The sequence below is a fragment of the Apodemus sylvaticus genome, chromosome 20, assembly GCF_947179515.1.
Source record: "Apodemus sylvaticus chromosome 20, mApoSyl1.1, whole genome shotgun sequence".
In the NCBI taxonomy this organism is placed as follows: domain Eukaryota; kingdom Metazoa; phylum Chordata; class Mammalia; order Rodentia; family Muridae; genus Apodemus; species Apodemus sylvaticus.
In genome coordinates this window covers 6,159,143-6,168,693 of record NC_067491.1, presented here as the reverse complement: position 1 = coordinate 6,168,693, position 9,551 = coordinate 6,159,143, and the positions used below count along the sequence as shown (strand labels likewise).

The 9,551-nt window shown below is 50.3% G+C and overlaps 1 long non-coding RNA gene across 1 annotated transcript; it reads right to left on the bottom strand.

The window, feature by feature from the left end:
- Positions 1-1,340: 1,340 nt before the first annotated feature.
- Positions 1,341-7,614, bottom strand: LOC127670854 (uncharacterized). Its single transcript, XR_007974621.1, has 3 exons — positions 7,521-7,614; positions 3,857-3,973; positions 1,341-2,565 (listed from the first exon to the last, which is right to left on the bottom strand). It is a non-coding gene; the product is annotated as an uncharacterized LOC127670854 (long non-coding RNA).
- Between the last annotated feature and the right edge of the window lie 1,937 nt (positions 7,615-9,551).

Genomic DNA, 9,551 nt, shown 5'->3' with positions numbered 1-9,551 from the left:
CATTTCTAGCGCATTTCCACTTCCTTCTGATGGCCACCAAGAGAGAGTGTGACTTTAGCTGGAAAAGAGCATCCAAAGGACAAGACAGTGAATGCAGAAAGTGACTGTGCCAGCCAGGCAGTGGGGGTGGGGGGCACGCCTTCAGTCCCAACACTCAGGAGGCAGAGGCAGGAGAGCTCTGTGCGGTCCAGTGTAGCCTGGCATACAGAACAAGCTCCAGGACCGCCAGGGCTACAGAAACCATGTCTTCAGAAACCAAAACCAAAACCAAAAAAAACAAAAAAAGGAAAAAAAAATGGGCTGTGTCGATGGCATGTCAATATATTATAGATGAAAGAAAAAAAAAATCCACCCAAAAGGCAGAGGTGGATCTCTGTGAGTTTGAGGCTAGCCTGTTCTACATAGCAAGTTCTAGGACAGTCAGGGCTGCATAGCAAAACCCTGTCTCAAAGAAAAAAAATACCTTAAAAGGGGACTAAAAGGAGGTGAATCAATGAATTCAGTGTCTCAAAAATAAGGAAATAGCAAAAACTTCTCAACTGCTAGAAGCTGAGAAATAAAGGAACAATGTCTTCAAAATTCTGAAGGAAAGTAATTTTCAACTTAAAATTCCTTACCCAGCCAAAACTATCAATCAAGTACAGCAGTGAAATTTTAAATATGCAAAAATAATATTTAAATATTTAAACTATGCAAAAGTCTTACTTTAAAAAAATTTTTACCTCTTAGGCAGTCTTCTCGGGGAGCTACTGGAGGGTCTGCTTCATTAAAACAAGAGACTAAAACAAGCAAAAAAGGAAACCCGGAGTCCAGGAAAGAGAAGACCTAGGACACAGCTGTGCACAGAGGGCATTTGCTGAGTATGTGTGAGGCCTCTCGATCCAAGACAACTCAGAACTGCTCCCTCCCGGCGATGAGACAAAGGCAGGTTGTACCACAGACCTACTAAACACATCCAGAACAAAGCCACCAGGTTGGAGTATCCCAGGACACATGTCTGTGAGGAGAGGGAGAGATGATAAAATTCTGACAGCCTTGGCCATATACAAAACTGTACTGAGGGCGTTTTGCAGAGCCGTGGAAGGGTGTGGGAAGACGGAGCCAGCAAGTCAAAGACACCGAGCAAGTACAAAATGAGACATCTGACTAAAAGAAAGAAAATTAAAGTGTGTGTGTGTGTGTGTGTGTGAGAGAGAGAGATGTAAACAAGGCAGGCAACAAAAAGTCTTGTCGGAAAAGGGATGTTACCAGAGCCCTTGCCTCAGAACCAACAGCATTTACAGAGTTCATGATGTCATCATGATGATGTCATTGCGATGACGTCATAAAGGGGATGGACACAGCCAAAGGAGCCAGCAGAAACCCTCTTCCAAAACAAGAGCGCAAATTACAGAGATGACTCCAGAATATCTGTACATATATTATTCAGAAACAGAGAGGGGAACAGCAGAGGCAGCTAAGAGATGAGAGAGGGAGGGTGGGTCCCCACAGACTGGGCTCAGGCTTGGGAGAGAAGCCAGGGGGATTTCTGATCCTGTCAGAAGCCTTTTGGCACTATTTGATGTTTAAGCTGTGTGCGTGCTATTTTGATACGATAAATATTAATTTTTGTAAAGCAGCTAGAGTGCTGACGTCACGCCCTGCCATATGCCTGCAGAAGTCCGTGGACTGGGGAGAATGAGGGGTGTCCCCGCTATCCACCAGGTGGGCACCATTCCCCAACTACCCCTCGGTCTCCAGTTGATGCGGTTCCACCATTTCCTCCGGTTCAGCTGCAGCCTCCGCTGAGTTTATTTTTACTCAAGTTCCCCTGCCTCCGGCCTTCACTCTCAGTCCAGCTGACGGACTCTGCTTTCTCTTTCGAGCCTCGGGGGATATTCCCTTCCTAACCTTTGCTTTATCTCTACCGCCTACACCTGTAGCCCTCAGCACACCGGATTGAAATTGCCCTCAGTTTCCATCTGCCACCGAAGGCGCGGTGTGTAAGGGCAAGATCTCTTGGGGTCCCGGTGCACGGTGGGGTCCCGGATGGATGCATGTGTCTGTCTTTTTTACTAATAAACATTCGAGTCAGTGAAAGAATGATTCTCGAAATTACTTCCCTCTCACCGTGGACATCGAGAGTGCTGGTCTCCGCACAGCATTCCATACTCCACCTCCCTCCCTCCCTTCCTTCTCGGGAACATCGGACTCCTGAGGCAAGTTCAAGTCCCGAGCCAGCCTTTCCTGTCTAGCCATCCAACACTGCAGGGAAGCCAGGGCCCCTTCCTGTGACCTAGGTCAACTCCAGGGCAGGATTTTTCTAAGTTTACAGTAAATCAGAGTTGCTTTGCAGTATCTATCTACCCATTTTGGAAGGAAACCGATCGAGCCTCTCAGTTTCCTGGTTCCCGGTCCCAAAAGACAGCCTTCACAGGCCTCCAACCATCTTAACAGAGGGTACCGATTTAGAATTTGCTTGACAAGGAAAATCTTGGCCTTCACTCCAAGGGATTCCAGACCTTCCAGTAGGCGTGCCCTCCAGACTCCCACCCGGGTCCGGAATGGGAAGGGTTCCGCAGACCACTGCTGGGGTACAGAGAGGTTTACGGGTGATTAGCGAACAGCAAACTCAAGGAGGGTAAAAAACCAACTTGCCCCGGTTGGCGGGCCTGAGGCCAGACCAAAGCTGGCCTTTGGGAGGTCGGGGGAGGTGGGCCCAGAATCGGCATCACCCAGCGTAGGGTGTCAAGACCGCCTGCTAGGTCAGGGGCTTCCTGCTTTGCTTTCCCACCCCCACTGCACCACGTGACCTCAAAGAGCCGCCGAGGCTTTGGAATGCAGCGACAGCTAGGGAGCAGCCTGGAGGGAGGGAGAGGCGCGCCTGGTTGGGAGGGAGGGGGTGGGGCCCATAAGGGGCCCTGGCTATCCTTTCCCTACTCTGCAGGCCAAGAGCTGCTAGGGAGAGGGAGGTTTGGTTTGGTCCAGGGAACCTGTAAATACTGGACTCCAGGAAACTTGATCTGCTCCTGTGGCTTCCTTATTTAGGATCAGGCTAGGTCCCCAACTGCTGGGGCCTAGCTCATGTGGTCTCCCGGAACCCGGGAGGGCGGTGCAGATCAGCGCAGGGGAGTTGGGTTCAGCCCCCCCCCCCCAATACTCCAGCATTTAGCTTACACTACTCCCTCTGCCCCCATACTGAACACAGTGAGTTAGGAGGGTTTGTCGGGCCTGCCCTGGCGTTCCCCAGCACACGCACCCTTTCTGAATGCTTGGGCAAAGCCGTCAGTTGGCTTGAGTCCAGACACGGGAATTCAATGTAGATCTGATTCTGGGGCCGGGGTGGCAGACAGGGTGTGGGCATACTCAGCTAGGGGGCTCTGAGGTCTTCTGGTCGGGGGAGCGGGGGAAGCAGCCGCCCTGATCCAGTGCTCAGCAGCACCGGACTGAGGGGGAGTGTAGGGAACAAGACAGCCCCTGGGCAGAGGCTGCTGTGGGCCGGCCCCTAAGTCACACGGGGACCTGGGAGGATTTGAGGAAGAGTTGCCATCTGAACCTTAAACTAAGGCGGTACCACGAAGAGAGGGACATCCAGGCAGACAGAAATTCCTGTGCTCAAGTGTGGAGGCACAGCTGGGTGGTAGTGGCGCAAGCCTGTAATCCCAGCACTCAGGAGGCAGAGGCAGGTGGATTTCTGAGTTCGAGGCCTGCCTGGTCTACAGAGTGAGTTCCACGACAGCCAGGGCTACACAGAGAAACCTTGTCTCAGAAAAGAAAAAAGTGTGGAGGCACGGGTACCCTGGTTCTTCCTCATAGCCGCAAAGTGCAGGGAATGGGGGTGGGATGGGGTGAGGCCAGATGTGGGGGCCTTGTGTACCTCTTGGAAGCCTTGGGCGAGCTGAGTCATTCCACTTAGACCGCATCAGGTTTGCATGTAGGAGCAGGGTGGACTTGGGACTTGGATGAGGCACCTGCTGACAGGACAGCCCTGTGACTGGAAAGGAAAGGGAGGAGTCACTAGTATTCAGGGCTCACTATAGGTGGTGAGAGTGGGGAGGACTTGGGGAGGATGGTGACTTCAGGTCTCTGGTGTGGGGGGCCTGGGCTATGAGGGATTTTACTAGTGGTGACTCAGGCCCCATGCTTCCCCTGTTTTCTTATTGAATCGTTACAACCAGCCCCACGAGCGAGGCTGTTGCCTTTACTGGAGTGTAGGAAAAGAGTCAGGCAGCAAGTAAGTGGTGGGGCTGGGTGACAGTGCCCCAGCACCTCAGAGAATTCATCATCCAACTTCTGAAGGCAGTGGGCAGTTGCCCAGTAAGCACTCCAGAGAAGCTGTGTTCCCTACACCAGCTCCTCCCTCCTCCCCATTGTCCGATGCTCCCTCCCTCTCCCTTACTTTGGCACAAGCCTTATGACAGGACCAGGGGCAGGGGCTGTGCAGGGAACTCACCAAGGGTACACAGTGGAATGAGCACTTGGGAACAACCAGATAACAACTACAAACTCCAGACTGGACCCTTTCTGTTTTTAAACTTCTAACAATGGCCAGTCCTAGTGATAAATAAAACACACCAGGAGGCAGAGGCAGGTGGATCTCTGAGGTTGAACCAATTTAAACTTAGCCCCATCCAGCTTACAAATGAGATTCAGACTGTGGTTATTTTATTTGGCTTGGACAATTACTGGGGGGTCACCCCTAATTTATTTTTCTGACTGCAGGCCTGGCTACCTTCTCAGCAGGCAGCAGTGTACCCCAGATACTTCTTGTTTCTCCTGGCCACATGCTCATGGTCCATCTCCTGTGCTGGTGGCTTCCTCCTCTCCCACTCCTCCTCCTCTTCCTGTCCACCCCACCCCTCTGCTTTCCCCAACCAGGTCCTGTCTACCTCTAATCCCTCCAGTAATTGCCTGTACATTTATTTATTTATTTACTTATTTACTTATTTGTGGGTTTTTTTTTTTTTGAGACAGGGTTTCTCTGTGTAGTCCTGGCCATCCTGGCACTCACTCTGTAGACCAGGCTAGCCTCGAACTCAGAAGTCCGCCTGCCTCTGCCTACCAAGTGCTGGGATAAAAGGTGTGCGCCACCACTGCCCGGCTGGTTGTACCATTTTTATTCAAATGTTTTAAATTAAAGAACATGGTTTGGGTGGTGGTGGTGCACGCCTTTAATCCCAGCACTTGGGAGACAAAGGTAGGTGGATTTCTGAGTTCGAGGCTGGCCTGCTCTAAGTGAGTTCCAGGACGGACAAGGCTACACAGAAAAACCCTGTCTGGGGGGGGGGGGGGAATTAAATAGAGAGCTGGGCAGTGGTAGCGCACGCCTGTAATCCCAGCAGTCTGGGAGGCAGAGGCAAGCGGATTTCTGAGTTCGAGGCCAGACTGGTCTACAGAGTGAGTTCCAGGACAGCCAGGACTATACAGAGAAACCCTGTCTCGAAAAATAAATAAATGAATAAGAATAAAAAAGAAAAATAAAAAATAAAAACAAACAAACAAAAAGAACATGGTTTGCACAACAAAAGCTGGTAAACATGAGAATTAACTGGTAGGCAAGGAGACCTTCGGGTACAGAACTCAGCATTACAACACACAGCCACAGACCAAACCTCAACAGATCCCTGTGAGGTTGAGGTCAGCCAGGGCTACATAGTAAGACTCTGTCTCAAAAACCAAACAAATACATAAATAAAATAACAACAAAGACGGAACTTGGATACAGGCCAGCTGGGAGAGGTTTCCCTAGCATGGCCAAAGCCCTGTGTTTGTGTAATGCCCCAGTCCCACATAAACCGGATGTGTTGGTACCACATCTGGAATCCCAGAATTTAGGGATGGAAGCAGAAGGGTCAGGGTCGTCCACAGCTGGGGACATGGCTCAGAGCCGAGTGTGAGGAGCTGAGTTCCCATCTCAGAGTTCACGTAAAAGTTGGATGAGGTGGTGCAAGAGGGAGAAGGGAAGCAGAGACAGGCTGATCCCTGGAGCTACTGGACAGCCTAGCCAAACTGATGTGCTCCAGGTCCGAGACAAGGCCCTGTCTCAGATAATAAGATGATTGAGAAAGACACCTGATAGTGACCTTCTGGCCTACACAAGCACACATACAATGCACACACTTGAAGGACTATATAGATCACACACACACACACACACACACACACACACACACACACACACACACGAATGAAAGGCATTCAAGATCTTCTTGGGCTACCCTTGTGAGTTGGGCTGGAAAGATGGTTCAGTGGTTAAGAGCGCTTGGCTGCTCTTCCAGAGGTCCTGAGTTCAATTCCCAGCAATGTGGCAGTTCTCGATTCAATGCTCTTGTATGGAACTCAGACACAAAGGTCTCTGTTGGCCTGCCCTGTGCTTGCTGCTTTATAGGACTTGGCCCATGGACCCCCATATGACCTCAGTTTCTACAGAAGACAAGGGAGCCGCTCCGTGTGAGTGCTCCCATCCCTCAGTTCCAGTACTGAGGCAAGTGATGCTGTTCCCAAGCTGCCTCTCAACGCGCCAGTTACAGAGTCAGGGTGGAAGTGGAGCAGACAAGTAACCTGGAGAGAGTCAACAGGCTAAAGTTGTCACTTAAAAAAACGTGTGTGTGTGTGTGTTGCCTGCATGTGTGCCTGTGAGTCACGTGTATGCAGTGGCCTAACGACCAGAAAAGGTCCCTGGAGCCCTGGAACTGGAGTGATGGATGGTTATGAACAGTCCATATGTGTGTGCCGGGAATCAAAGCCCAGCCCTCTGCAAGAACAAGTGCTCTTAACTGCTGATCCATCTGTCCAGCCCCAACCTGTCATTCTTGAACTAAGTTAAAGCTACACCCTGGGCATCTGGCCCGGAATCTGCAGGCAGGAGATTATTTATAAGTCTGTTAGACAAAAGTCAGAATGGCCTTGCCTCCTAGCTTAGAAAAGAGTCCCATTATTGGGGCTGGAGAGACCGCTCAGTGGTTAAGAGCACTGACTGCTCTTCTGAAGGTCCTGAGTTCAAATCCCAACAACCACATGGTGGCTCGCAACCATCTGTAATGAGATCTGATGCCCTCTTCTGGTGTGTCTGAAGACAGCTACAGTGCACTTAGATATAATAAATAAATCTTTAAAAAAAAAAAAAAGAGTCCCATTATTAAAACCTTACAGGGCTTTCTGGAGTGGAGATATATAAACTGAAGGATACCCAAACTTTTTCTGTCTGGGCTTGGGGTATCTAGTGAGGCCGCCTAGGCTCCAGGAACAGAAGAGTCCTGACTGACCTCTCAGAGGCCTTCCCTCCACCTCTCCTCCTCCTCTCCCTCCCCCTCTCCCCACTCCTTCTCATTCCTGTTTGTTCACACCCTGTCTTTCCCCCCCTTTGGGTTCCTCTGTGTGCACACAAACTTTTCTTGGCTTCAAGCAAGCAGGGCCTGAGGACTCCCTGCTCTGCATGGTTCAGAGATGTCCAGAGCTCTCTGCACATAGGAGAGGTGGCTGGCGATATCATTTACAAAGAATCTTAAAAAAGGAAATAGAAGCTATGGATGAAGACATACCTGTAATCAATCCCAGGACTCCAGGCTGAGGCAGGATGATTGATGTAGGTTCGAGGTACTATGGGCTGTGTGGCAACACCGGATTTTAAAACACAAAAGCTAGAGAAGGAGAAGATAACCCAACAATGACACGTATCTGACCGTGTGTACACCCCAGGGCGAGACACAAGATGCCAGTAACACTGTTATGTCACATGAATCAATTAACCCTTTTCAGACCATGTTTCTTCCTCTCCAAGATGAACATATCTATTCTGCTAACCACAAAATGAAAAATCAAACGAGTCAGGTAATATATATGGAAGTACTTTATAAATATTAGAAGTGAGAAACTATCTATGGAAGAGGAAATGAACAGGAGAAAAGTGTCTTGTCCGAGAGCAGGCCTTGGCACAGAACTGCCTCGCAGGAGCGCAGGGTCAAAGTCCAACAAGGTCTCTTAGCAACCCGCTGAGAGTCTCCTTATCCATCCCATTGTTTTAAAGGTGGGAGGCAAATACGTCAGAGCTCCCCCCGGCTGGCTTCCTTTCCTTTAATGAATTAGAATCTACCCAGACTCAGGGTTTGAGGTTTACATAAGCATCATTCAGATCCTCTCTAACAGTCACATTCATTTTGGAAAAAACATTTTCATTAAAATGGTGTTATGTAAAAGAAAAAAAGTATTTTGTGTGTGTGTGTGTGTGTGTGTGTAGGAATGGGCATGCATGCCCACTAGTAAGGAACACAGGATATTTACATATTATGATGATAGTACCTCGTAGGTTTTGACCTACCTGGACAAGATAAAGAAACAAATGTCCAGCTATGAGGACTACAGTAGGAGAGCCACCAGCTGCCTCCGTTTCCCAAGAACTAAGGTCTCGAATCATAGTAATTCACCCATAACAATCTGAACACCCTGACTTGGATAGAGTCCTCTCTCCCAAGGCACTTCACTGGAGAACTGATCACCAAAAAGCATTTGAAAGGGTGGTGGGATGGCTCAGCCAGTAAGAGTTTGAGCCCCCCCCCCCCAAAAATGTAAAAACCCAGGCAGTGGTGGCGCATGCCTTTAATCCCAGCACTTGGGAGGCAGAGGCAGGCGGATTTCTGAGTTCGAGGCCAGCCTGGTCTACAGAGTGAGTTCCAGGACAGCCAGGTCTACACAGAGAAACCCTGTCTCAAAAAAAAAACAAAAACCCTTTGATTCCCAGAGCCCACTGTGGAGGAACAGACCTCCTCCTGGGCACTGGGTCACATATACAGCATACAATTTTTAAAACAACCCGATATAGAGTTGAAATCGCTCCTTTGGAGCTGCGACTCCTAGCAGACAGGTAGAGAAACCCTTCCTGAGTAACCTTGAGCAGTTTGGGAGTTCAAACCTGGACCTAGGCCTAAAGAATGAGGGAGGGTTCTCTGGGTCCACTAGGCACCTTTATCCTCCACCGACTGAGGATGGAACCATGAGGAGGTGGTGGGGAGCTGGGCTAGGATGGAAATACATGCCTAAGTGGGAGAGGCTGGCACCTACGGTGGCCTCACACATAAGGTGTCAAGTTAGCGTGGTCGCCCAGTCCCGAGGTCAGCGCCATTCCTCACACTCCGGAGTTCCGCCCCTACACACTCCTTCCCAGGTATATATTAGCGGTATTCTTATATAAGGCACTGGATTCTAAGCAGGAAATACCGTAACTGCCTCAGCCCAATTTGCCTTCTCCATTTTCCCATGTTTCGTAGGGCGGATCGAGTATAGCGTCGGAAACACAAACACCCCAGAATCGAGCACGGAAACCGGAGCGTTGGAGTGGCCTTTTAAGTAGTTGGGAGGGGGGTGTGGCCGAGAGGACCAGGAGGCCGCAGCCCAGCAAGAGGGGAGTGGCCCGGGGGCGTGGCCATGGCGACTGGAATGTTGTTGGGTCCTTGCACCGCATAGTAAGGAGGGGCCACGCCCCCTTTCTACAAGAGGGCCAATCAGAGTGCCGGAGCGGTTTCAAGTCTCCCCTGCCAGCCTGCCCGCCCGCCACCCCACCCCCCTCGGGGATTCGC